The 16,148-nt window shown below is 42.9% G+C and overlaps 3 non-coding genes across 3 annotated transcripts; 2 read left to right on the top strand and 1 right to left on the bottom strand.

Moving 5' to 3' along the window:
* The first annotated feature begins 3,418 nt into the window (after positions 1-3,418).
* Positions 3,419-3,508, top strand: trnap-ugg (transfer RNA proline (anticodon UGG)). The gene is given in 2 exon segments: positions 3,419-3,454; positions 3,473-3,508. It is a non-coding gene; the product is annotated as a tRNA-Pro (tRNA).
* Positions 3,509-4,138: 630 nt separating this feature from the next.
* Positions 4,139-4,220, top strand: trnas-gcu (transfer RNA serine (anticodon GCU)). The gene has a single exon. It is a non-coding gene; the product is annotated as a tRNA-Ser (tRNA).
* A 2,492-nt stretch (positions 4,221-6,712) lies between these two features.
* trnaf-gaa (transfer RNA phenylalanine (anticodon GAA)) lies at positions 6,713-6,785 on the bottom strand. The gene has a single exon. It is a non-coding gene; the product is annotated as a tRNA-Phe (tRNA).
* Between the last annotated feature and the right edge of the window lie 9,363 nt (positions 6,786-16,148).

The following is a 16,148-nucleotide window of genomic DNA, read 5'->3' as shown; positions in this document are numbered from 1 at the left end:
AAACAGTTTATGAAGTTAGGACGAAGGTGGGATTCGAAATACTGCGCACAAAGAACAAGCGATAAACAGTTCATCGCCTTAACCTCTGGGCCACATGAAACATGGGGCTCCCACCTCTGCTTGTCATTTCAATCAACATTTCAAACTGAGTGCAATCAGCCTCCGACGTGAATCCACAAGTAGACAGTTCCCTCATTTGATGCATTAGAATAAATTCAGAGTCTCATGGCAACGTAGAAACGTTGTTTAAACTTGGCATTCGTTTAAATCGCGTGTGTTGAAGCGATGCATTCCCTGCAATGACTTCCCGGGTGTTCGAACCTGGTCCTGATTTCCGGAACTGCCACCATCTCGAGCGCGAAATAAAAAAGCTGCATTAAGATGGGCTCGTCCAGGATTTGAACCCGGGACCTCTCGCATATTAACTCAACGAAAGTCCCAAAGCGAGAATCATGCCCCTAGACCAACGAGCCACCTACATAACAAAACCCAAACAAGGAATCCTTTCATTGTCACACAAAGTGCATCAAACAAAAGCGAATTACAGTTCATGCTGGAAATATTTTCCAATGTTTTACAAACCCCGGGGACGACTCCAACCAGTGGAGAGTTTCCCGCCTTATTTCCTTTCACTTCAGTTTTGCTGGAGTTCCTTGATGCCACGTTAGGTCAAATGATTCTTTGAACTCAAGTGCAGTCACTTGCACCTCAAGTCTTGAGTTCGGCTGTTTTCTTCAGGTTTGGACCAAGGCTGCAATGAGGTCAGGAGCTGAATGACCCTGGCAGGAAACAAACTGAGCTTCAGTGAGTGGGTTATTGCCACTTCATCGTACTGTCGAAGACATTTTTCCTCACCTTCTTGATAAACTAGAGAAGACGGATGGGGCGGTTTTTGCCTGGATTTTCCTGTTTTTTTCGTGGACAAGACAGACCTGAGCAATTTCCCACATTGCCGGGTAGATGCCAGTCTTGTAGCTGTATTGGAACAACTTGGCGAGGAGCGAGACTATTTCTGGAGCACAGGTTTTCAGTACTGCTGCAAGAATGGTGTCAGGGCCCAAAGCCTTTGCAGTTACCCGTGTCTTCAGCCATTTGTTGATTTCACTTGGAGTGAGTGGAGCTGGGTGAAGACTGGCATCTGTGATGCATTTCCCCAACTTTGTGCAAAAGCAAAACTGAGGAAATCACATACGTGGCTGTATGAAACTCATCAGCTAAGCGGTGAAAGGTGACAGTATTTATCACAAGCAGGTTCCATTAATTCAGACACAGATTTGGTGCAAAAGTGGCCATGACCAAGTGCGACACACACACATTTTTCTGATCTGCAGTTAGATGTGCTCCCGCTGTGACGCTTACATACTCGTGAGTTGAGAAGGTGTAGGCGCTATCTGGTTGAGGTAATTGAGATGATTAATAGGTTTTAATGCGGAGAAACGATTTCCTCTTGTCGGGGAATACAGAACAAATGTATAAAACCTTAAGCTTAGAGTGAAGCCATTTAATAGTGACGTCAGGGAGCAATTGGCTTTATCAAGAAAAACTGGAAACCTGGAGGGAAGTGAAACAGCGGCTGATCCTTCAATGAGGAACTTTACAACCTTCCAGTGTGAACATTCAGCTCAACAATATCGCTCTGTGAAAACTGCCAACATTCTGTTTTCCTTTTGTTCGCAGATGTGGGTTTGAGCCTCGGTTTCACTGAGATGTTCTGAATTGATCTTTTTCTTGACGTCACAACGCGCTTTATTATTCAACACATCTGTCCATTACAGGGGCCGATGGAAGATCCAATCAGTGAGGTGCGCATTCACCCTTTTAAAACATTATTTCAGGGGATGTGAGAGTCGCTCGCAAGGCCAGACTTTGTTACACATCCCAAACTGTCCTTGAACTCAGTGTCTTTCTCAGCGGGCAGTTAGGAATCAACCTCATATGTAGACCAGACCAGGGAAGACATCAGTGAACCAGCGCTGAGATTAGCGTTAAATTGCAGGTTTTAATTATTGGTTTAATTTCCATCAGCAACTATGGTGGGAAATGAAACCATGTCCCCGGAATAATTCCACTCCCTTCGAGAGAGATGGAAATATCATGTCGAATGGACTCTAAGTCGGATGCCCATGTTATTGTGAACAAAAGTATTGAATCCAAGATCTTACAAGAAAAGTCGAAGCAAAATGGCCTCATAACTTGGGTTGGAGAATCACATCAGTGATTCCAGGTAGAGCTTCTGCAAAATCACCGCAATAAGGCGGAAACAGTTGATAAAGTAACGACAAAGATGGGACTCGAACCCACACGTATAAAGCACAATGAATGAGCAGTCCATCGCCTTAACCTCTCGGTTATACGTTTTGCATGAGCAAGCCTTTGAAATAAATGATCCTCTTTGGTACAGGCCCTAAATATTCGGCCAGATGTGTAAAGATGGAAATGTAGTTTATGTCATTAAAATAAATGTGCCTCACGTCAGATCAGGGACTGTTGTAAACCGACTGATGTGAATCACTTCAACACTTCACCCTAATATCCAACATCTAACTGCAGATCAGAAAAATGTGTGTGTGTCGCACATGATCATGGCTACTTTTGTACCAAATCTGTGTCTGAATGAATGGAACCCGTTTGGGATAAACACTGTCGCCTTTCACCACTTAGCTGATGAGTTTCCTAGGGCCACGTATGTGATTCCCTCAGTTCTGCTTTTGCACAAAGCTGGGGAAATGCATCACAGATGTCAGTCTTCAGCCAGCTCCATTCACTCCAAGTGAAATCAAGAAATGACTGAAGACACGGGTAACAGCAAAAACTTCGGGCCCTGACACCATTCCTGCAGCAGTACTGAAAACCTGTGCTCCAGAAATAGCCTCGCCCCTCGCCAAGTTGTTCCAGTGAAGCCACAAGACTGGCATCTACCCGGCAATGTGGGAAATTGCTCAGGTCTGTCTTGTCCACAAAAAAACCCAGGAAAATCCAACCGGCAAAAACCGCCCCATCAGTCTTCTCTAGTTTATCAAGAAGGTGAGGGAAAATGTCTTCGACAGTGCGATGAAGTGGCACTTACTCAGCAATAACGCGCTCACTGAAGCTCAGTTTGTTTCCTGCCAGGGTAACTCAGCTCCTGACTTCATTGCAGCCTTGGTCCAAACCTGAAGAAAACAGCCGAAGTCAAGACGTGAGGTGCAAGTGACTGCACTTGAGTTCAAAGAAGCTTTTGACCTAATGCGGCATCAAGGAACTGCAGCAAAACTGAAAGTGAAAGGAAATAAGGCGGGAAACTCTCCAATGGTTGGAGTCGTCCCCGGGGTTTGTAAAACATTGGAAAATATTTCCAGCATGAACTGTAATTCGCTTATGATTGATGCACTTTGTGTGACAATGAAAGGATTCCTTGACGGCGTTTTGTTATGTAGGTGGCTCGTTGGTCTAGGGGCATGATTCTCGCTTTGGGATTTTCGTTGAGTTAAAATGCGAGAGGTCCCGGGTTCAAATCCCGGACGAGCCCATCTTAATGCAGCATTTTTATTTCGCGCTCGAGGTGGTGGCAGTTCCGGAAATCAGGACCAGGTTTGATCACCCGGGAAGTCATTGCAGGGAATGCATCACTTCAACACACCTGATATAAATGAATGCCAAGTTTAAAGAACGTTTCTCTGTGCCATGAGACTCTGAATTAATTCTAATGCATCAAATGAGGGAACTGTCTATTTGTGGATTCACGTGGGAGGCTGATTGCACTCAGTTTCAATCTTGACTGAAAGGACAAGCAGAGCTGGGAACCCCAGTGTTTCATTTTAATTTACCACATTTTAGCTGTGTTCCGGTGCTTGCAGTGAGCTGGGAGGGGTTTCCTTTTGCTACCAAATGCTTGTAAGTTCCGGTCTTTCCGCGGTGGGTTTTCACACTGTGTAGAAACATGTTGGATATCAGGTTGAAGTGTTGAAGTGTTTCACATTAGTCGGTTTACAGCAGTCCCTGATCTGATGTGATGCACATTTATTTTAATGACATAAACTACGTTTCCATCTTTACACATCTTGCCGAATATTCAGTGCTTGTACCAAAGGGCTTCATTTATTTCAACGGTTCATGGATGCAAAAAGTATAGAAGGGGGTTTAATAGGCAGCATTTTGCGACGAGGTGGCCGAGAGGTTAAGGCGATGGGCTGCTAATCCATTGTGCTTTGCACGCGTGGGTTCGAATCCCACGTTCGTCGTTACTTTATCAACTGTTTCCGCCTTATGGGGATGATTTTGCAGAAGCTCTGCCTGGAATCACTGATGTGATTCTCCAACCCAAGTTATGAGGCCATTTTGCTTCGACTTTTCTTGTAAGATCTTGGATTCGATACTTTTGTTCACAATAACATGGGAATCGGATTTAGAGTCCTTTCGACATGATATTTCCATCTCTTTCCAAGGGGAAACATTGGAGCAGTGGAAATATTCCATGGACTTGGGTTCATTTCCCATCATAGTTGCTGATGGAAATTAAACTCAATAATTAAAACCTGTAAAACGCTGTAAAGTTCCTCATTGAAGGATGAGCCAATGTTCTTCGAGCGAACCTTGAGCTTCATCGGAACATTGCAGGAGTCCGAGAACCGAGTGATCAGGGTGAGAGCCAGGTCGCCAGTCATTTTGTTTCACCAGCTTGACTGTGTGGATGAGTTGGTTGGACTTTCTGTTAAGTTATAGCACATTCTTGGCTATCAGTTTTGTCGCAGGAAAATGCCACTTCAACACTTTCTGTCAAAAGTAACCCCATCCCAACTCTTACTGCCCTGAGAAACTGTCACTTAGACATGTGATGACCAGCAATTGAAGTGAGCGCTGCCTATCTTCCCTGACCGTTAATTCCCCTTGAGCTTCTCTGCTAAGTCGAATTAAAGCTGAATTTCTGCAACTCCTATAACACAGCTAAAATATGGTCAAGTAATATGAAACTGTAACCCTCCCGCCCAACTCACCAACATCCGCCGCCACAACACGTCCCTCCCCTCAGTGCATCCCCCCAACTGCCACCACACTCGCCTCCCGGAACCACCACCCCACCCACCCCGGCCCCACAGCCACCCCCAGCTCTGCCAGTCTGAATGTTCTTTCAGACAAGCCTACAACTCCATGTTGAAATCAGGCTGTGAACATTTCGACCCGATAGGGCTGTGTACAAATAGGGTCACATGGTTTTCATGGTTCTGAAAGAAAACATACCTCGGAGACTGTGTTTTAAAAAGTGGACTTTTTTTTCCTTTGAGAAGAGAAGGACCAACTGCTTGATGTTGTCACGGATCAGTGCTGGGGGAGTTACTGTGGAACACTGACCCCATCTCAAGGACTGCACACCCTGACCTTTGCCTTGATCCATTGACGTTTAATGTTTGGCAAAATTGTCCCCTTTCTAAAGAAGGGTCATAAGGACTCGAAACGTTGACTTTGTATTTATTTCTCCCCACAGATGCTGTTAGACCAGCTGATTATCTCCAGCATTTTCTGTTTTTGTTTCTGATTTTCAACATCCCCATCATTTTGCTTTAATTTCCCCTATTTCTCTTTTTAATATCATGGTTTTCTATTATGAGTGTGTGTCTGTATGTGTGTTTGTGAGAGAGGGAGAACGTGTGTGTATGTGTGTGTGTGTGACTTATGGTATCTCGAAAGATTAATTCGCATAATTTCAGATCCATACTGAATGTTCATAAGCTTTATTTTTCTATTCGAAAATACCTTTTTTTATAATAAACAAATAAATTTATGGTTTATTGAAATAATCCACTTTTAAACCTATTTTATTCTCGGGAACACTGGTGAAGGTAAATAATTGGCCATTTTGGTGAGTGAAATGAACATTTGAGCCAATGTTGTGACCTGTGGAGTAGTGGGACTAGACCAAGGGCGCACTCCTCCCATCCCGCTCGTAACAGGGTGCTCACTCAGAAACTTAGCTCCAAGTCACTGTCGACTCCTTCTGTAAAGCAGATGACATATTGGGCTTCTCACTAAACATGCAGAAAACTAAGATCCGATTCAAATATTCGTGACTGAGGAAGACCCCCAGAAACGGCTGCACACAAAGAGCTTACTGAAAGGTCAAATTATGTTGTTTCAGTGAGTCATAGAAGTGCCCTTAGAGCAGGTTAAGCAGCATTTCCTGTGTTTCAATGATAAATTCGGATCTGAATTTAAAAGTAAAGGGTAAGTATTTGTAATACTCATGAGATCCGTCCGCCGCATGACTGAGGCGAGCTCATTTCTCGACCTAATCACTGAGAGACACAGACACAAAGAAATAATAATAAACAAGAGGGAAACAATGGATTAATTGGATTCCAATTACGGTCCCCTGGTTAATGTTACAAGAAGCAACATTGCAATGGATCAACAGACGGATTTTCAGGAATTTAAATTCCCAATGACCGATCGATGGACCAGAAGCTGGGAACATATGAGAGTTGAACGGTTGTTAGCATAGTTTAATGGGAGCTGAGTTGACCAGCCGTTTTTCATATGTTTTTAATCAAGAAAGGTGAAACCGAGCTTTATTCCAGTAACGTGGACCAGCGGGCACAGAGCTGCCCGTGTGCTTTGGAGGAGGGCAAGTCTCCCCTCCCCTCAGAAGCTGCACTGGGTATCCCCAAAAACTGATGGCACTATCAGCTGGTAAGTAACACGAGCAGCAGCTGCCCAGGTAAAAGGATTTGCAATTTGTTGCCGAAACCCGGGATTGAACCAGGGACCTTTAGATCTTCAGTCTAACGCTCTCCCAACTGAGCTATTTCGGCTGACATTTTCAGACGATGGATTGCTAATCCATTGTGCTTTGCACGCGTGGGTTCAAATCCCACCTTCGTCGTTACTTTATCAATTGTTTCTTCCTTATTGCGGTGATTTTGCAGAAACTCTGCCTGGAATCACTGATGTGATTCTCCAACCCAAGTTATGAGGCCAGCTTGCTTCGACTTTTCTTGTAAGATCTTGGATTTGATACTTTTGTTCACAATAACATGAGGATCCGACTTAGAGTCCATTCGACATGATATTTCCATCTCTCTCGAAGGAGAAACATTGGAGCAGTGGAAATATTCCGGGGACTTGGGTTCATTTCCCACCATAGTTGCTGATGGAAATTAAACTCAATAACTAAAACCTGCAATTTAACGCTAGTCTCAGTGCTGGTTCACTGATGTCTTCCCTGGTCTGGCCTACATATGAGTTTGATTCCTAACTGCCCGCTGAAAAAGCCACTGAGTTCAAGGACAGTTTGGGATGTGTAACAAAGACTGGCCTTGCGAGCGACGCTCACACCCCCTGAAATAATGTTTTAAAAAGGGTGAATGCGCACCTCACTGATTGGATCTTCCATCAGCCCCTGTAATGTACAGACGCGTTGAATTATAAAGCACTTTGTGACGTCAAGAAAAAGATCAATTCAGAACATCTCAGTGAAACCGAGGCTCAAACCCACATCTGCGAACAGAATGGAATCAGAATGTTGGCAGTTTTTACAGAGCGATATTGTTGAGCTGAATGTTCACACTGGAAGGGTGTAAAGTTCCTCATTGAAGGATGAGGCGCTGTTCCTCGAGCGAACCTTGAGATTCATTGGAAAATTTTGTGACTGGATTCGAACTCAAAATCCTGTATCAATGACATCTCAAATAAAGCTGCCGGCTGCTTGAAAACGCAGCAGTTAAACTTTCTGCCTGATCATGAGAGCGACTGTGACATTTACAAAACTAAATCATTTGATAAAATAGTTCAAAAACCATCAAGATTGAAATCCTATGAGGAAAAGTCAAGTTATTATTGAGAACTCTGCTGAGAAAGCTTCATTGGACAGCACAGAAATCAGGTGAAGAGTCTGAGTAAATCGACACCAGCGAACAAGTCAACATCAAAACTGAATCAACTCTTGTGAAGATCAGTGAGTAAAAGCTGAGTGCTCCTGCACCATCAGCTCATCAAGTAGATGTGTTGTCTGGATAAAGCGTTCTGTTTAGAACAGGATTTATTGAACTGAGTTGAGCAGGCACGTTATTGCAGAACAAATAAGTCACCTCTAGATTTTACCTTGAAAACATAGAAACTAGGAGCAAACTTCTAGTTTGTTGATATTTTGAATTCAAATAAACTGGAATTACAGTGCAAATGAATTGATATTCAAAATCAAACCTTACTTTCAGGTAAATTATGTGGAACAATTAAATTACAAACAAGAACTCAAGTGACCTGTGAGCTCAAACACAGAGAGAGTAAATTTCAGAGTGAAGACTTAAAAATTTCAATTTTTTGCAAGTGAGGGTTAAGTGCAGAGGGGGAAGGAGCTGCTGTGTAATTTTAACCCAGATACTGCAGCAAAAGTACAAGAGGGAAGGAGTGGAACACTCTAAATAACGATAACTTTACTTAAATAGACAACTCATTTCAGTGAAATGTTGGGACAGCTGAGAGCTGTTGCCTACACATCCTGTGCTCTGTGGGAATTCCAAATAAGTCTGATGATAATAGTCAGATTCATAATACATTAGCGAACTAAGCAGAATACAGAAAGTGCAGAGGAGAGATGGAAAAAGGAAATTAGATCAGAAGAGAGAGCGTATAAGAAAAGATTTGCAGGTAACAACCGAAAACACTGAAGATTTTTTACCAGCATAAGGACAGTCACTGAAAGGGGGGGCAGATTTGGAGATCCTGTGCGGGGAGAGGGCATGGCTGACGTACTAAATGAGAACATACAAACAAACTAATTAGCAGCAGAAGTAGGCCACTCAGCCCCTCGAGCCTGCTCCGCCATTCAATAAGCCCCTGCCTGATCTGATTGTAACCTCAACCTCACATTCCTGCCTACCCCCAATAACCATTCACCCCCCACCCCCTTGTTAATCAAGAATCTATCTAGCTCTGCCTTTAAAATATTCAAAGTCTCTGCTTCCACCAGCTTTTGAGGAAGAGAGCTCCAAAGACGCTCGACCCTCAGATAGAAAAGAAATTCTGTCTGAAATGAGCGACCCCTTGTTCCAGATTTTGCTACAAGAGGAAACGTGCTCTCCACCTCCACCCTGACAAGACCCTCAGGATCTTAAAGGTTTGAATCTAGTTGCCTCTTACTCTCCTGAACGCCAGGCGATACAAGCCTAACCTGTTCAACCTCACCTCATAAGACAACCGGCCCATCCCTGGTATTCGCCTCGTAAACTTTGCACTAAACCTGTCATCACAAAACAAGCGGATGCTGCTAATGTCATTGGTGGGGAAATTGGATAGGATGAAAATAGATGAAGTGGAAGCTATCACAAGACTGGCACCGCTCACAGTAGAAAAGCTGCTCGATCCGCATCGGATACACTTGGATTACTGAGGGAATGAAGGGTGGAAATAGCGGAGACTCGAGCCACAATCTTTCAATCCTCCTTGGATATGGGAGTGAAGCCAGACGACTGCAGGTTGTTCATGTTACATCCGTGTTTAAAATGGAGAGGGATAAACCCAGTAACCACAGAGCAGTTAGTCTCAGGTTGGTGCTAGGGAAACGTTGAAAGACAATAATCCAGAACAAAATTCATTGTCGCTCGGTAGAACATGAGTTGATAAATGATAACCAGCACAGATTGGTTAACAGAAAATCAGCACTGAAAAACTTAATAAAGCTCTTTGATGACGTGTCAGAGAACATTGAACAGAGGAGCGAGGATGATGGTGTGTGTCTGGACTTCCAAAAGGATTTGAAAAAGTTCCACATAATGAACTTGTTGGTAAAATTCCAGCAGCTGGGATTAAAGGGGCAGCGACAGCATGGATACAAAAATGAATAAGGGACAAAAAGGGTAAAGTAGTGGCGACCTCTGAAGAAGAGTCATACGGACTCAAACGTTAACTCTGTTTCTCTCTGCACAGATGCTGCCAGGGTTGCTGAGTTTTTACAGCATTTTCTGTTTTATTGTAAATTTTAATAACTTCCAACATATATTCAAGTTTGCTGATAACACTAGGTTCGGTGACGTGGTTAGTAGCGTATGTGGGAGCAGCAAGTTTCAAAGGGTCATTGACAGATTCGGTGAGAGAATAAAACTGTGGCCGATGGAGGTGAGCATTGGGAAGAGTGAAGTCATCCACCTTGAACATAAAGAAGATCCGGGAATTTCCTAAGCAGTCAGAAACTTGGGAATATGCCGGAGGAGACGAGAGTGAGAGCTGAGTGAGACTGGAGGGTGGAGAAAGAACAGCGGCAGATCTGCCCTAGAGCAGCCACGAGGGAGAGAGAAGGAGAGAAGAGTGAGAGTGGCGGGGGATAAAGAGCTGAGAGGAAGGGGCTGGAGCAAACCGGCCATGTTCAAAATATTCAATGTTTGATATCACAGGAAAGGAGGTAACTGGTTAGTTTGTGCTGATTTCGCTGTTTTTCTCTTTCTAAATTAGGACATTGATTGAAACTAGGAGAAGAGAATTATTTTAAAAAATCAATCAAGGTAAGTATAACAGTAAGTGCGAGTGTAATAACTGGAGTCAATGAGAATCATGGGGGAAACTCTCTGCTGCTTGGAGTCATACCTACCACAGAGGAAGATGTTTGTGGTTGCTGAAGGTCATTCACCTCAGCTCCAGGACATCATTGCAGGAGTTCCTCAGGATAGTGTCCTCGGCCCAACAATCTTCAGCTGCTTCATCAATGATCATCCTTCCAAAATAAGGTCAGAAACCTGATGATTGCACAAGGTTCAGCACCATTCACGACTCCTTGGATACTGAAGCAGTTCATGGCCAAATTCAGCAAGACCTGGACAATAGCCAAGCTGAGCCGACAAGTGGAAGAAACATTCATGCCACACAAATGGCAGGCAATATATAATATATTAATTATATATATATATGCAAATTAATGTACTATCGCCAAGTTTGCGGATGACACAAAACTAGGTGGGAAGGCAAATGGTGAGGGTAATTCAAAGTGTCTAAGAAATGATATAGACAGGGAAATCTTGTTAGATTATTGTTTTAGATCTCCTTCAGAATGTAAGCAGCAGGGATGATTAAGAGGAGCCAGTTGTATTCCAAAAGACATTCTATAAGGTGCCACATAAAATGTCACTACACAAGATAAGAGTATATGTTGTTAGGGTTCATATATTAGCATGGATTGAGAACATGACAGGAAACAGAGAGTCAGGATAAATGGGTCATTTTGCGGTTGGCAAACTATAACTAGTGGACAGATGCAGAGTTCAGTGTTGGGCCTCTACTATTTACGATCGATGTTAATGTTTTGGATGATGGTACTCACAGTATTGCAGCAAAATTTGTTGATGATGCAAAGATAGGAATAAAAGCAAGTTGTAAGGTGGATACAGAGAGTCTGCATAGATATGTAAATGTTCAAGTGAATGGGGATAAAATAGCAGGTGTGTTTCAATGTAGTAAAATGTGAGGTTGCCCACTTCTGCAAGAAGCATAGGAGAGAGGAATATTACTGAGATGGAGAGAGACTGCAGAATCCTGTGGTACAGAGGGATCCTTGTACAAGAATTACAAAAAATGACATTGCAGAATGCTGCAGTACAGATGGATATGGGTGCCGCTGTATAAGAATCATTGAAAAAAAGTTAGCATGCAGGTGCATCAAATACTTAGGAGGGCATGCGGAATGTTGGTTATAATTGCAAGGGGACTGGAATAGAAAAGCGGAGAAGCCTTGCTGCAACTGTACAGGGCATTGGCGAGACCACACCTCGAATAATGGGTGCAGATTTGGTCTGGTTACTGAAGGATGGACATACTTGCATTGAAGACAGTTCCCGAGAATGGTGACTGGGATATTCCCTCGACTGAGGGGGTTTTCTAACGAGGAAGGGTTGATCAGGTTGGATCTAGACTCACTCGAATTTAGAATGACTTAACAATATGATAGTGAATGAGCATCTGGCAATGAGTGACCAAAATATGTTAGAGACAGACATTCAGTTCGAGCAGAAAGGTCACATACATGCTGGTTATCACCTCAAGTGAGGCCAATAAGGACGGAATAAGTGGTAAACTGAGCACGTTAAATTCTCATCAGCTATAAACAGGTAAAACAAGACAGGAAACAATCAGAGGCACTCAAATAATAATAATTTAGTGTAATCTGTATCTAATGCAAACCCGAAGGAATGAAACTTTTATGATTATTATGGTTACTTATTATTATGGTTAATATTATTAATAATGGGGACGGAATTCCATAAATTAAACCAGTGATTAAGAAGGAATGACAATTTCTGTCCAGATAATGATGAACTGTGTATTTGGTGCGATGCTGTCTCCGCTATGCTGATAGTTTTGTCCTTCTCGGTGGTTCATGTCACAGGGAGGACGCTGCTGTTCAAATAAAGATGACGAATTACTGCAGGGTGTCCTATAGATCGGAAAACCTGCGGCTAAGTTCCCCTCCGGGTCACTCATCATCCTGACTTGTCAATATATCGCCGTTCCTTCACTGTCGCTGGGTCAAAATCCTGGAACTTCCTTCCTAACAGCCCTGTGGGTGTACCTACACCACACGGAATGCAGTGGTTCAAGAAATCAGCCACCACCACCTTATCAAGGGCAACTCGGGATGGACACTAAATTCCGGCCCAGTCAGCGAAGCCGACATCCCGTAAATTAACTTTAAAAATTATGATCTTCACGACATTGTTTCCATCTAAGAGGATGTTTTTTTTTTTCTATGCAGATAATCATACAGCGATAGTGAAGAGGAAGTGGCCACTCAGGACATTGCGCCTGTGCCAGTTCTTTGGGAGGAATGGGCTGAGGGAAAGGGGAAAGCATTGGCTGGGATGTGTTTGCAGCATTTACAGCTTGTGTACGTCTGTGAATAAACAGCATATCAGAGATCTGTTGAAGATTGAATTTTTGCATTGGAAGCAAGAAACTGATGTAAATAACAGACATGATTGTGGGTAACCTTTGGCATTAATGAGAATGTAAATAGCAGAGGATGGTTTCGATCCATCGACCTCTGGGTTATGGGCCCAGCACGCTTCCGCTTCGCCACTCTGCTGCTTGGAATTTAATGTCTACTGTTCCATTATGGTATTAAAGTGCTTCCCATGTTTAGAATATATTTCCTGCGGTGGAATTGTGCTCTCTGGTGTTGAGAAATGTTCTTTGTTGTTGTGTCAAATGCTTCCCTGCAGTTCAAACGTGTTCCCGGTTGTATAAATATGATGGCCGAGCCAGTGAATCTCATACCCATTGAATTTTTAAAAAAGTTCCGCTCTGTTGCACTTCTCAGCTCTGGCCAGTAGATGTCAGCACACTCAGAGAGCGACAGAACAGACAAGAAGCGTTCACATTTTATTGGACGGCGAAGGGAGGTTTTTGGAATTACTGACGGAGGAGGTGACATTTCATAATATTTTGTTATACCAAGCAGAAGTTATAATGTTGTGCTGAAAACATCAGACCGTTGTTTTGTATTTGAGAGTGAGATACATTCTTCACTGCCCTTTTCTGGCCAATTTTGTGAACGTGGGATTCAATATCTATGTCACTCACTGGTACTGTGTGAAACTGAGAGACATTCTGAACCTGTCAGTCTTGGTTACTGTTGTGAGTGTGGAGACATTGTCAGTGGAACTGCCAATATGTTTGGATTTATTCTGACAGTCACTCTCTTGGACAGTATATTTGTGTTATATTCCATTCCTATCTGTATCAGTATTTTCTGTTATTGAGAGAGGTGGGTTACATTGTGAAACTGTCAGTGGAACTGTATGTGTGGAAGGATTTTGCTCTATCAGTCAGCTTCTGGTGCTGAAAGTGAGTGTTGGAGTCATTCTGTGTCTCTCAATCTCGGGTACAATATACCTGTGTCATATTCAGACTGCATATTGCATTTTCTGTATTGTATGAGTGTCTGAACACTTTTTGAGCCTGCCAGTAGAACTGCAGATGTGCAAGTGTTTTGTTCTCAGTCACTCTCTGATAATGCAAATGAGTTTGGGACTCATTCTGAATCTCTTACTGGTCTCTGTGTGTGTGTGTTTAACTCTATCAGTCAGTACTTCTGTATGTGAACATGGAAATCATTCTGAATCTGAAGTCTTTGGTGCCCTTTTTTTATTCATTCGTGGGATGTTGGCTTCGCTGGCTAGGCCAGCAGTTATTCTCCATCCTTAATTGCCCTTGAGAAGGAGGTGGTGAGCTACCTTGGTATCATTGGTATTGTATGTGAAAGTGTAGTTTATTGTGTGTGTATTAGTGTGTGGTCTTCCATTTGTATCCGTCAGCATCTGTTACTCTATGTGATGCTTGGACTCTTTCTAAATCTCTCAGTGGTACAATTGGTGTGTCATATTTCTTTAGTATCACTCAGATTCAGCTATTGTGAGTGAGTGCAGTGAACAGACTATCTTTCAGCATCTGGCACTGAAAATGTGCTTGAGAATTATTCTCTGCTTCTGTGTGAGTGTGGGATTCATTATATAACTTTCAGTCTCTGGGACTAATTATAAGTTTGGATTCATTCCACATACATTTCCAGCAGAACAACAGGCCACTGATATGGTAGGTTTAAAGCAAACAACGTGTGTCAGCTTTGGCTGAGTATTAAACCTTTGTCACTGTGAACACAATTGTGAAAGATAATGTATCCTTCAATCTGATCCTGGAGTGGTCCGCAAGTGTAACTCCAGCTTGTACGAAACAATTTGATATGTGGCATTCAGTCTGATTCTGAGTCAGAATTTCCACACAAATGCAAAATGGAGCTCAGTCCTGAATTGGTAAAGTATCTTTAATTTGACACTGTGTGAGGATTGAGAATTAGCATGTAGTTTATAGCTCAATCCATACTCATCAAATTAATATTGTATCTCAGTTTCGTAATCAGGGTGAAGTTTTAACTAGAGTCTGAGTTTCTATCTCAGGGTATACTTGCTTTCAGAATATCTCAAACTGATAATGTAATTGAGATTTGGATTTGCATCTAATGTATGTGTCAGGACACAATGTGGGAATTAATACTGCAATTTATAAACTAATGATGTGTGCAAATATTGGACTGCTGCATAATATGAATCTCAGTGTACATTATCAAGGTTAAGCCTTTAAACTTGAAACTGGAAACATGCATCAGTTTTATTTGACATTTAGTTTGTAGCTGAGGCTGTAATCTTGTGGGATTGACCTGCTAAAAATTGGATCGTGGGTGAAAATTTGGACCACCCGTCTGTGGTGCTGAGTCGAGGTAACATTGGAACAACGTCTACCTCTCCTGCCCTGTTTGATTGATGGATGGAAAGTGTGACTCTGGAACTATTTCTGCTGTTTGAGACTGTGAAATTGATGACCTGTCTGTGTCTCTGCGCTCTGTCAGTGATAATGTACGTACTGCGTGGGAGGAACTGGCCGGAATCTTCATTCTAGCTTGGCTGGAGGAAACACCACAATTATTCTGGTTCCTTCAATTATTTGCCTGTTGGAAAAAAGTATATTTTAGGACTCAAGTACAGGTGGGGTCGAAGATACAGATTCCATCAGTTTGACCTCTATAAATAATCATTGTGAATGGTTTAAGAGGCTTTAGTCAGGCTCAAGCTCTGATTGGTCAGTCCATTCTCAATCCAAATCTTCAACCAATCGGAGAGCCAGGTAGAAGGAATTGGAAGTGCCGATTGGTTTATATTTTCAAATTCGAAAATCCCTCCAATAGAGGGAAAAAAAGATAATAGCCGAACGGCTTAATTTCCAGGCAATTTTAGTCTCACGCTTTAGGAGCTGTAATATTGCATTTTGCGTCACAGAATCCTGGCGCTATTTTAGGAACAGATTAAATTTGTCGATCTCTTATCTGTAACTGGCGGTAACAAAGCAGCGATTTAAAACAGAGCCAATCTCAGCTCACTGGAAACGCAAATAACATAGGTTACCAACGGACTCCTTCACACAGGCTTCACCGGGACAGAGAGAAACGGCTGATTTCTGATCCTGTCCCCTGAAAGCGGCCGGGAATGTTACAATCGGAAGAGCGGAGCGCTCCAGCAGCCACACGCTCAGCATAGCTGCTCTTTCTCAGGAGCCTGTGAACACGGCCCGCGGGGAGCTGCAGTCCAGCCCGGGAGGAGCGAGACTTGACTTTGGCTTTGTCCTGGGCTCTACCGCCGGTC

This window comes from Cetorhinus maximus, chromosome 31 (assembly GCF_964194155.1).
Source record: "Cetorhinus maximus chromosome 31, sCetMax3.hap1.1, whole genome shotgun sequence".
Taxonomy (NCBI): domain Eukaryota; kingdom Metazoa; phylum Chordata; class Chondrichthyes; order Lamniformes; family Cetorhinidae; genus Cetorhinus; species Cetorhinus maximus.
This window is presented reverse-complemented; position numbering and strand designations above follow the sequence as displayed.